At 50.8% G+C, this 9,041-nt stretch overlaps 1 protein-coding gene and 1 long non-coding RNA gene across 2 annotated transcripts in view; one reads left to right on the top strand and one right to left on the bottom strand.

The window, feature by feature from the left end:
* The window catches only part of Ent3 (equilibrative nucleoside transporter 3), a 454,360-nt gene that overhangs the window by 71,962 nt on the left and 373,357 nt on the right, over positions 1 to 9,041 (bottom strand). The window lies entirely within an intron of this gene.
* Positions 610 to 8,899, top strand: LOC142589530 (uncharacterized). The gene is made up of 2 exons (XR_012829889.1): positions 610 to 1,010; positions 8,660 to 8,899. It is a non-coding gene; the product is annotated as an uncharacterized LOC142589530 (long non-coding RNA).

Genomic DNA, 9,041 nt, shown 5'->3' with positions numbered 1-9,041 from the left:
AGTCTACAGATTGTCTGCATATTGTCTGCAGACACTGTGTGGACGGCAAGTAGGTAGACTTGTATGTGATATGCATGCCAAATATATATATATATATATATATATATATATATATATATATATTCTACATGACAGATTTTATAACAGTTAAATCGGCTTCACCTTTCAGCCACCCACGAATCACACACGCACACAAGCACACACACACACAAACACACACACACACGTGTGCGCATCCTGAACCATGACACATTTTATCATTGCGCTCTGTTTTGCCATTTTCACATTTTGAAAACTTTGTCACTGATTGCTACAAGAACAGTCTGATAATGGCAGTTATATAAATCAATTATTTAATACTAATTGAAATAAGGTAATTGTTACATAACGTACATTAAATGCAGCAGTTGTACTATGGCTCGAACCGCAGCCTGAATTTAAGGACATATCTACCGCGCGACACCGACACCATCCATCCGACCACCGACTGCGTGGTTGCTTTCGGCGCCGGCCCCCAGGAGGCGCTGGCCGCGAGCACCGGTAAAATTACGGCTGAGATTATTTTCCCGTCTTCACCTGGTCACCGACATGTCACGGCATGCACGTGTGCACGCCGCATTGACGGCGACCGATGAGGTAGTGTACATGTCGTGCCGAGAGGAATTGTGGCGATTTTTGTGTGTATTAATAATCCAAAACCCCTGTGACTGTATGACGTAGCTCTCAGTGTTTTTCGTGTGGTGTGCCGATGCCAATTATCGTAGTTATGACCCGGTCGCGCTTTCTTTGTTACCGGCTCACGAAAAGCCGATGGTACTCTCGCTGCGCTCGCATTCCATCACAGTGCGCGGAAGAATTTTTTGAAAGTTGTGCTATCACGTGCTGTAGTTCATCTGCAATTCTACGCTGTTGACGCTGGAGGCACCGTACACCGACTGTCCTTCCTGCGGTACCTGTGCGATGCGGCAGCAGCTGTCACGGAGACTCGTTTACCGAGCACGCCTAGAAAGGTGTTGCGTTTCGCCTGCGACACGTGGTTTTGCCGGCGCGACGGCGGCGGGGCGGCGGACATTTTGGCCCGATAGTCGTCACCGCAACACTCATCGCCAGGTGTTTCCAGGCGCGTCTGCGGCGATGCGACCGCCTAGGGATTTCGTTCCAGTCATTGTGCCCGAAACAGGCGATGCCAAAGCAGGGATCTCATTCCAGTTATTGGGCCCGAAACAGGCGATGCCAAAGCAGGGATCTCGTTCCAGTCATTGTGTCCGACCGGCAGCGCCACGACAGTGTGCTGCGCAGCGCCACGACCAGGTGCTACGAGATCGTGCGCAGCGCCACGACATGGTGCTACGGCATCGCTACGACAGTGTGCGTCACCATTAGCCCATTGTACATTCACGTGCTCGTCTTTTGAGGGGTTCCTTCTTGCCCTCAACTGCGAGAGTATAAAAACAGCTGCCCCCGGACGCCAGAGGAGGGCTCCGATTTCTTCTGTTGAGTGAAGTGCTCTCCCGTCTCTCTACTTCGGTCAAACCTGACCGCCAACTCTTTGCGATGTTAAAATAAACAAGTTGTTTCGTTGTTACCAGTCGACTCATGCTTTGCCGGGACCTTCGGATGCTTCGAGTTGTAACCCAGGCCGCCAGGCCAACGCTACCCTTGGGGCTTGCGACCCAGGTACAACCACGGGCGTCAGCGCCGAGTTCCCAACAGATCGCTCCAGTGTCGCGATCCCAAACATCTGGTTGCCAGCGGTGAGATCGCCTACGACTTCAAACAACGGTCTGCCAGCGGCGAGATCGCGACAACGGAGGCCAGCGGCAAAGAGATGCAGTTGACAGTATGCTGAGCAGCTCAACGACGATCCGGGAGCAGTGCAACGAGCCCTGTGTGACGACTGGTTGCCTGCAGCGGAACGACTGCGCGGAATTCCTGCCTGCGAGGTTTGGTGAGTGCGGGACTTTCTTCTTCTGAGCGTTGCCAGGCTTTTTGTTAGTGTCAGAAACAGAGCTGGTAATTGTGGTTGTCGTTGCTGCCGGGTTAGTTTGCGGCAAGACAATAGTAAGCAGTAGAGAAAGCAGCATTCAGAGCAGCCATGGATTTGAAGTCGTTGCGCAAACCGAAATTGTTGGAGCTTGCAAGAGAGTTGGGTCTGGATGTCTCAGACAAACTCAGAAAACCAGAACTGATAAAGGCTATTCTTGAGTTAGAGGCTGAGGATGACGAGCTGTCGGAATGCCTTGAGACTATTGAAGAGAGGGAGACTGCAAAAAGAGAAGAGCGCGAACGTAAAGAACAGAAAGAGCGAGAGCAACAAGAGAAAAAAGAAGAGCGTGACCGTCAACACGCTTTGGAAATGAAGCGTCTCGAGATAGAGATGGAACGCGCTCGTAATGGAAGTCAGGCACACGGTGCAGGAGAACGCGTATTGTTCAAAATGACTGACCTGATGCGGCCGTTTAAGCTTGGAGAGGACATTGGTTTGTTCCTGGTTAACTTTGAGCGAACGTGCGAGAAGCAGGGGTTCTCTCGGGAAACGTGGCCACAGCGCTTGCTCACTTTGTTACCCGGCGAGGCGGCCGACGTAGTCGCTCGCTTGGATAGAGAGGAAGCAGAGGATTTCGACAAAGTAAAATCGAGTCTGCTAAAAAAGTACCGGCTGTCTGCGGAGGCGTTCCGTCGGAAGTTTCGGGAAAATGAGAAAGGCAAAAGTGAGTCATATACAGAGTTTGCGTATAGGCTTATGTCGAACATGCAGGAGTGGCTCAAAGAAGAGAAAGCGTTTGGTGACCACGATAAAGTTCTGCAGTGTTTCGGGCTAGAACAGTTTTATAGTCGGTTACCGGAGAACGTGCGATACTGGGTCTTGGATAGGCCAGACGTGAGTACGGTGGCTAGAGCCGCTGAGCTAGCCGAGGAGTTTGTGACGCGTCGAGCTCGCGGAGCTAAGGACGGTCAAAAGGGTGAATTTGGCTCCAAGTCTGAGAGGCCAAGGTTCACGCCCATGAGATTAAAGGGGGACACGCGTAGTGCGGATGCGAGCGAAAGCAGTCCGACCAAACGTAAAGAGACGGCGGCAGCCAAACGCAGAAAGCGGTTCGAGATGAGGCGAGCGCGCTTGTGTTATACGTGCCAGAAGCCGGGTCACTTTTCGGCGCAGTGTCCGGAAACAACACCAAAAGTTGTGTTTTTTTCAATAGGCAGCACGGACGAGAACATGAAGCTTCTCGAGCCTTACATGCGAGACCTCCTCGTAAACGGGAAAGAGTGCCGAGTGCTTCGCGATTCCGCAGCTACGATGGATGTAGTTCACCCATCTTACGTAGAACCCCATATGTTCACGGGCGAGTGCGCGTGGATCAAGCAAGCCGTGGAAGCTCATAGCGTGTGTCTGCCGGTAGCAAAAGTGCTTATTGAAGGACCTTTCGGAGCGCTTGAGACAGAGGCGGCAGTGTCATCTATGCTGCCACCCCAGTACCCGTACCTATTTTCAAACAGGTCCGATCACCTCCTGCGCGAGAAGGGGCTTTTGTTTGGTGAAGCTAGTGTTCAGGCCTTAACCAGATCGAAGGTTCGGGAGCTCGCTGCAAAGGCGGTAGTTGCGGGGCCGACGTTATCAAACAACGAAAAAGGGTCAGAGGCGCAGCAAGCTGATATTCAGAGCACGCCCGAACAGAATAAAATTGAGTCTGTAGCGTTGAAGGCGCCAGATACTGGAGAGGAAAATCCCGACGCGGGAAAGTTAGAAGAGCTATCTACTGATTTGCTCATCGCGCCTACGTCAGACGGACTTGATAGGTTGCTAAAAGTCAGCCGGACGGCTTTGATAGCCGAGCAAAAAAAGGATGGCAGCCTGGAAAACGTGCGCTGCAATGTCAAAGAAGGTATCGCCAGGAAAACTGCGCGTTTTGTGGAAAGAGGTGGAGTCCTGTACCGGAAGTATCTAGACCGCCGAGGAGTGGAGTACGATCAGCTGGTCGTGCCTCAATGCTATCGTCAGGATCTGTTGCGCTTGTCACATGGGGGTTCGTGGTCCGGACACCTAGGAGTTAAGAAAACTAAGGACCGTCTCTTGCAAGAGTACTATTGGCCAGGGTGTTTTCGGGACGCAGACCATTTCGTGAGGACATGTGACACTTGTCAGCGGGTGGGCAAACCAGGGGACAAATCGAGGGCGCCGTTGAAATTGGTACCTATCATTACGGAGCCTTTTAGACGGCTCGTTATTGATACAGTGGGACCTCTGCCGGTAACAGCCACGGGGTACAGACACATTTTGACTGTGATCTGCCCAGCGACAAAGTTCCCTGAAGCAGTGCCGCTTAAAGAACTCAGCTCAGTTGAGATAGTTAATGCACTACTGTCCATATTTGCGCGAGTTGGTTTTCCTGCAGAAATTCAATCAGATCAGGGCACAGTGTTTACTAGCGCTTTGACGACAACTTTTCTCGAAAGGTGTGGGGTAAAGCTGTTACACAGCTCAGTGTACCACCCACAGTCGAATTCCGTTGAGAAGCTCCACTCCGTCATGAAGCGCGTGTTGAGAGCGTTGTGTTTTGAACATCGAACTGACTGGGAGCTGTGTCTGCCTGGGGTGATGTTTGCTTTAAGGACCGCGCCGCATGCGGCTACGGGGTTTTCGCCAGCTGAACTGGTGTACGGTCGCTCGCTTCGATCTCCGCTTCGCATGCTTCGAGAATCGTGGGAAGGTAGGGGCGACGACCCAGTCGTGGTGGAGTACGTGCTTAAGCTCCTCGAACGCTTAAGAAGGGCACAGGAGTTGTCAGGTGAAGCAATGGCAAAGGCCCAGCAGAGGGCCAAGGTTTATTATGATCGGACAGCCAGGGCCCGTCGTTTTGAGGTTGGCGATGAGGTCATGATATTGCGCACATCGCTAAACAACAAACTAGACGTGCAGTGGGAGGGCCCAGCACGAATTGTTCAGAAACTGTCGGACGTTAACTACGTGGTAAGTCTGCCAGGAAAGCGGAAAGCACAGCAAGTTTACCACTGTAATCTGCTCAAACCTTATAGACAAAGGGAAGCAGTGGTGTGCATGATGGTAAACGTTCCTGAAGAGCTTCCGGTCGAGCTTCCGGGACTAGGCTCAGTGACGAACAGGGAAGACACCGGTCAAGTCATTAGTGACCTTATCAGTAAAGCACCGCTGTCGCCTGAGCAGAAAACCGAACTACACCAGCTATTACAAGAGTTTCAAGGTCTGTTCTCTGAGAGGCCTGGTAGGACTTCTGTACTTACTCATGATATAGAACTTACCTCCACAGAGCCAGTACGATCCAAGGCGTATCGGGTGTCACCCCGCCAGAGCGATATTATGGAGGCTGAGGTAAAGAAAATGCTACAGCTCGGTGTTATTGAGGCAGGTGAGAGTGATTATACCTCCCCTTTGATTTTAGTTGAGGTACCGGGCAAGGAACCTCGTCCTTGCGTCGACTACCGCAGGCTTAATTCCATCACTAAGGATCAAATTTATCCGATCCCTAACATCGAGGAGCGCCTTGAGAAAGTTAGTAGCGCTCAGTTTATTTCCACCCTAGATCTTGTCAGGGGTTATTGGCAGGTTCCACTTACAGAAGAGGCTAGTAGGTATGCGGCGTTCATTTCACCAATGGGAACATTCCGTCCTAAAGTGTTGAGTTTTGGTTTGAAGAACGCGCCATACTGTTTTTCAAGCCTCATGGATAAAGTGTTGCGGGGACAGCAAGAATTCGCTTTACCGTATCTAGACGACGTAGCGATATTCTCCGCATCCTGGTCTGAGCATATGACACACTTGCGGGCAGTGCTAACCCGCCTGCGCGAAGCAGGCTTGACAGTAAAGGCTCCTAAGTGCCAGTTAGCACAGGCCGAGGTTGTCTACCTCGGTCACGTGATTGGTCAGGGTCGTCGCCGCCCCTCTGAAATAAAAGTGGCCGCTGTGCGAGACTTTCCGCAACCGCGCACAAAGACCGATATTCGGTCGTTCTTAGGTGTCGCCGGCTACTATCAGAGGTACATCCCTAGGTACTCTGATATCGCGGCTCCCCTGACGGATGCTCTAAGAAAGACAGAGCCTCAAACAGTCGTCTGGGACGAGACAAAGGAAAGAGCTTTTAGCGCCCTAAAGAGTGCCCTAACAAGCCAGCCTGTGCTACGATCGCCAGACTATACAAAAGGGTTCATTGTTCAGTGCGATGCTAGTGAGCGAGGCATGGGCGTTGTACTGTGCCAACGGGAAAATGGAGAAGTAGAACACCCCGTCCTGTATGCTAGTCGTAAGCTGACCAGTCGTGAGCAGGCGTATAGCGCCACCGAGAAAGAGTGTGCATGTCTCGTGTGGGCCGTTCAGAAATTGTCATGCTATCTAGCCGGCTCGAGGTTTATCATTGAGACAGATCACTGCCCTCTCCAATGGCTGCAGACCATCTCTCCCAAAAATGGCCGCCTCCTGCGCTGGAGCCTCGCTTTACAACAATATTCCTTTGAGGTGCGTTACAAAAAGGGGAGTCTCAACGGTAACGCCGATGGCTTAAGTCGAAGCCCCTAACGTAGGAATCAGCCTCAAAATTGTTTGTTACTGATGTTTTTCTTCCTGAGGCAGGATTTTTTTTAACATATTGCTTTTGTTTAGTGTTTCAAAGTGATGATATGCTTTCTAGTGCAATTTTTCAATTTGTGGACGCGTTCTGAGTGATGCTAGACTACTGTAAGGAACTAGGCAGTGGTATAAAAAGGGGAAAGAGCCTGGCAGGGCTTAGTGAGGGTTGTGCCGTGCTTGCTGACTGAGCGGTTGAGTTTTCAGCGTAGTTCTAACGCTTGCCGGGAACGAGAACAAAAATGTGAACTCTCCCGAAGTCACTTTGCAGTGTCCCGTGCGAACCTGAACGAGAGAACGAGGCCTTCTCTGTGCGCTGCGCTCAAGAAACGTCAAGGGACGCCCGACTTCGGTTATGAGCATCATCGAGCGACATCCCTCCGGACAGCGGATGCAGTCCCCTGTCCATCGGGATCTCCTTTCCCCGGCGGGGCGGTCTGTTGCGTTTCGCCTGCGACACGTGGTTTTGCCGGCGCGACGGCGGCGGGGCGGCGGACATTTTGGCCCGATAGTCGTCACCGCAACACTCATCGCCAGGTGTTTCCAGGCGCGTCTGCGGCGATGCGACCGCCTAGGGATTTCGTTCCAGTCATTGTGCCCGAAACAGGCGATGCCAAAGCAGGGATCTCATTCCAGTTATTGGGCCCGAAACAGGCGATGCCAAAGCAGGGATCTCGTTCCAGTCATTGTGTCCGACCGGCAGCGCCACGACAGTGTGCTGCGCAGCGCCACGACCAGGTGCTACGAGATCGTGCGCAGCGCCACGACATGGTGCTACGGCATCGCTACGACAGTGTGCGTCACCATTAGCCCATTGTACATTCACGTGCTCGTCTTTTGAGGGGTTCCTTCTTGCCCTCAACTGCGAGAGTATAAAAACAGCTGCCCCCGGACGCCAGAGGAGGGCTCCGATTTCTTCTGTTGAGTGAAGTGCTCTCCCGTCTCTCTACTTCGGTCAAACCTGACCGCCAACTCTTTGCGATGTTAAAATAAACAAGTTGTTTCGTTGTTACCAGTCGACTCATGCTTTGCCGGGACCTTCGGATGCTTCGAGTTGTACCCCAGGCCGCCAGGCCAACGCTACCCTTGGGGCTTGCGACCCAGGTACAACCACGGGCGTCAGCGCCGAGTTCCCAACAGATCGTACCAGCAGTCAGATCCAAACAAAGGTGAGTCCGGCGCGTGCGCGCATTCTTGTAGTCCGTGAAGTGTGCATTTCTGTACGGATAACAAGATGATTAGTCACGTGACAAAAATGATCGTGCTTTTCGAATGTTCGTTCTTGTCGCAGGGCGCACTTAGCGAACAGTTTGATGAAAATTGCCCTAAAACGTGATGTTGCCAAAATCTATCGATTATTTGCTTTCTGCTGTGAAGTTTCCTTGCGCCGGGGACTGTTTGATTTGAAAAGGCGCAAAAATTCAAGCAGGGGAAGTTACTATTTCGTACGTAATTTTTCAGCGAGAAATCGTATAGCCATTTCTAGAGGTACGTCGATTTGTCGTCTTCACAGCTAACGGCTGCGCGAGATGGCACCCGATTGCTGTGTACGACGCATGGCCAAATTTTAGCTTGTATGCAAGTTCTTTTATTTATATAGTGTCTTCAGACAGCCTGTATTTCTTGCGTTGGGTGTCATGTGTTTTCGTGTATTTGTAAATGGTTCCGAGATTTCAACAACAGTATCTATCTGAAATGGAAAAATTGTTTTCTCACCTGAAAAAGTGGGAGTCTGTTCTTTTTCGATGCATCGTCCTTTGGGGCAGGGCTTTGTTGCACCGCATAAATAAATTAGGTTTTCGAACGCTTATCATGTGTTAAGGAGTTTTCTGCTTGTGCAATTCGCATTTGACTTGGTACAGACGTGCATTTGTGTGAAGTTTTTTATAGTAGATTCATGTTTGCTCCAGTTCCATTTACACGTTAACTAACTGCCTGTGATGTAATAATCGGGTATTTGTGCAACCATGCAGCTTCATGTAGCTGTTTGTACGAGACTTTTCACAATGTCACAAGTTTACAGTTTCAGCAGGGTTTACAGTAAACTGAACATTTCTTGTTTAGGGATGTCACGATTTTGTGAGCCAGAGGAATCTACACCACTTGGGAGCCTGCGGCACTTCTGCAGGCTGAACAGCGCGTCAAAGCACCTGATTTGCATGCTGCGACAAGGTGTGTGCAAGACGGTCACTGCCACTCACATGAGATGTCGGTACTCACTACTTCAGTCCTTGGAAGCGATATTCTTGGTCCCAACCAAGCAGACCGGAAGAAATCGGAGACAAATAAAATGTTCAAAGAATACTATTGCGTCTGTTATTTTATTGCATGCATGCATGCCAGTTCCCCATAGTGGGGCTACAGAAATTCTCTCTAATGTCTGCCTAAATGCTGTAATCCTGTGACCACAATCTTGACAGACTTTCTGCAGAAATGCTGTATCCTG

This window comes from Dermacentor variabilis, chromosome 8 (assembly GCF_050947875.1).
Source record: "Dermacentor variabilis isolate Ectoservices chromosome 8, ASM5094787v1, whole genome shotgun sequence".
NCBI lineage: Eukaryota > Metazoa > Arthropoda > Arachnida > Ixodida > Ixodidae > Dermacentor > Dermacentor variabilis.
Note: the sequence above shows the minus strand (reverse complement) of the source record. Positions and strands in the feature narration are given on the sequence as shown.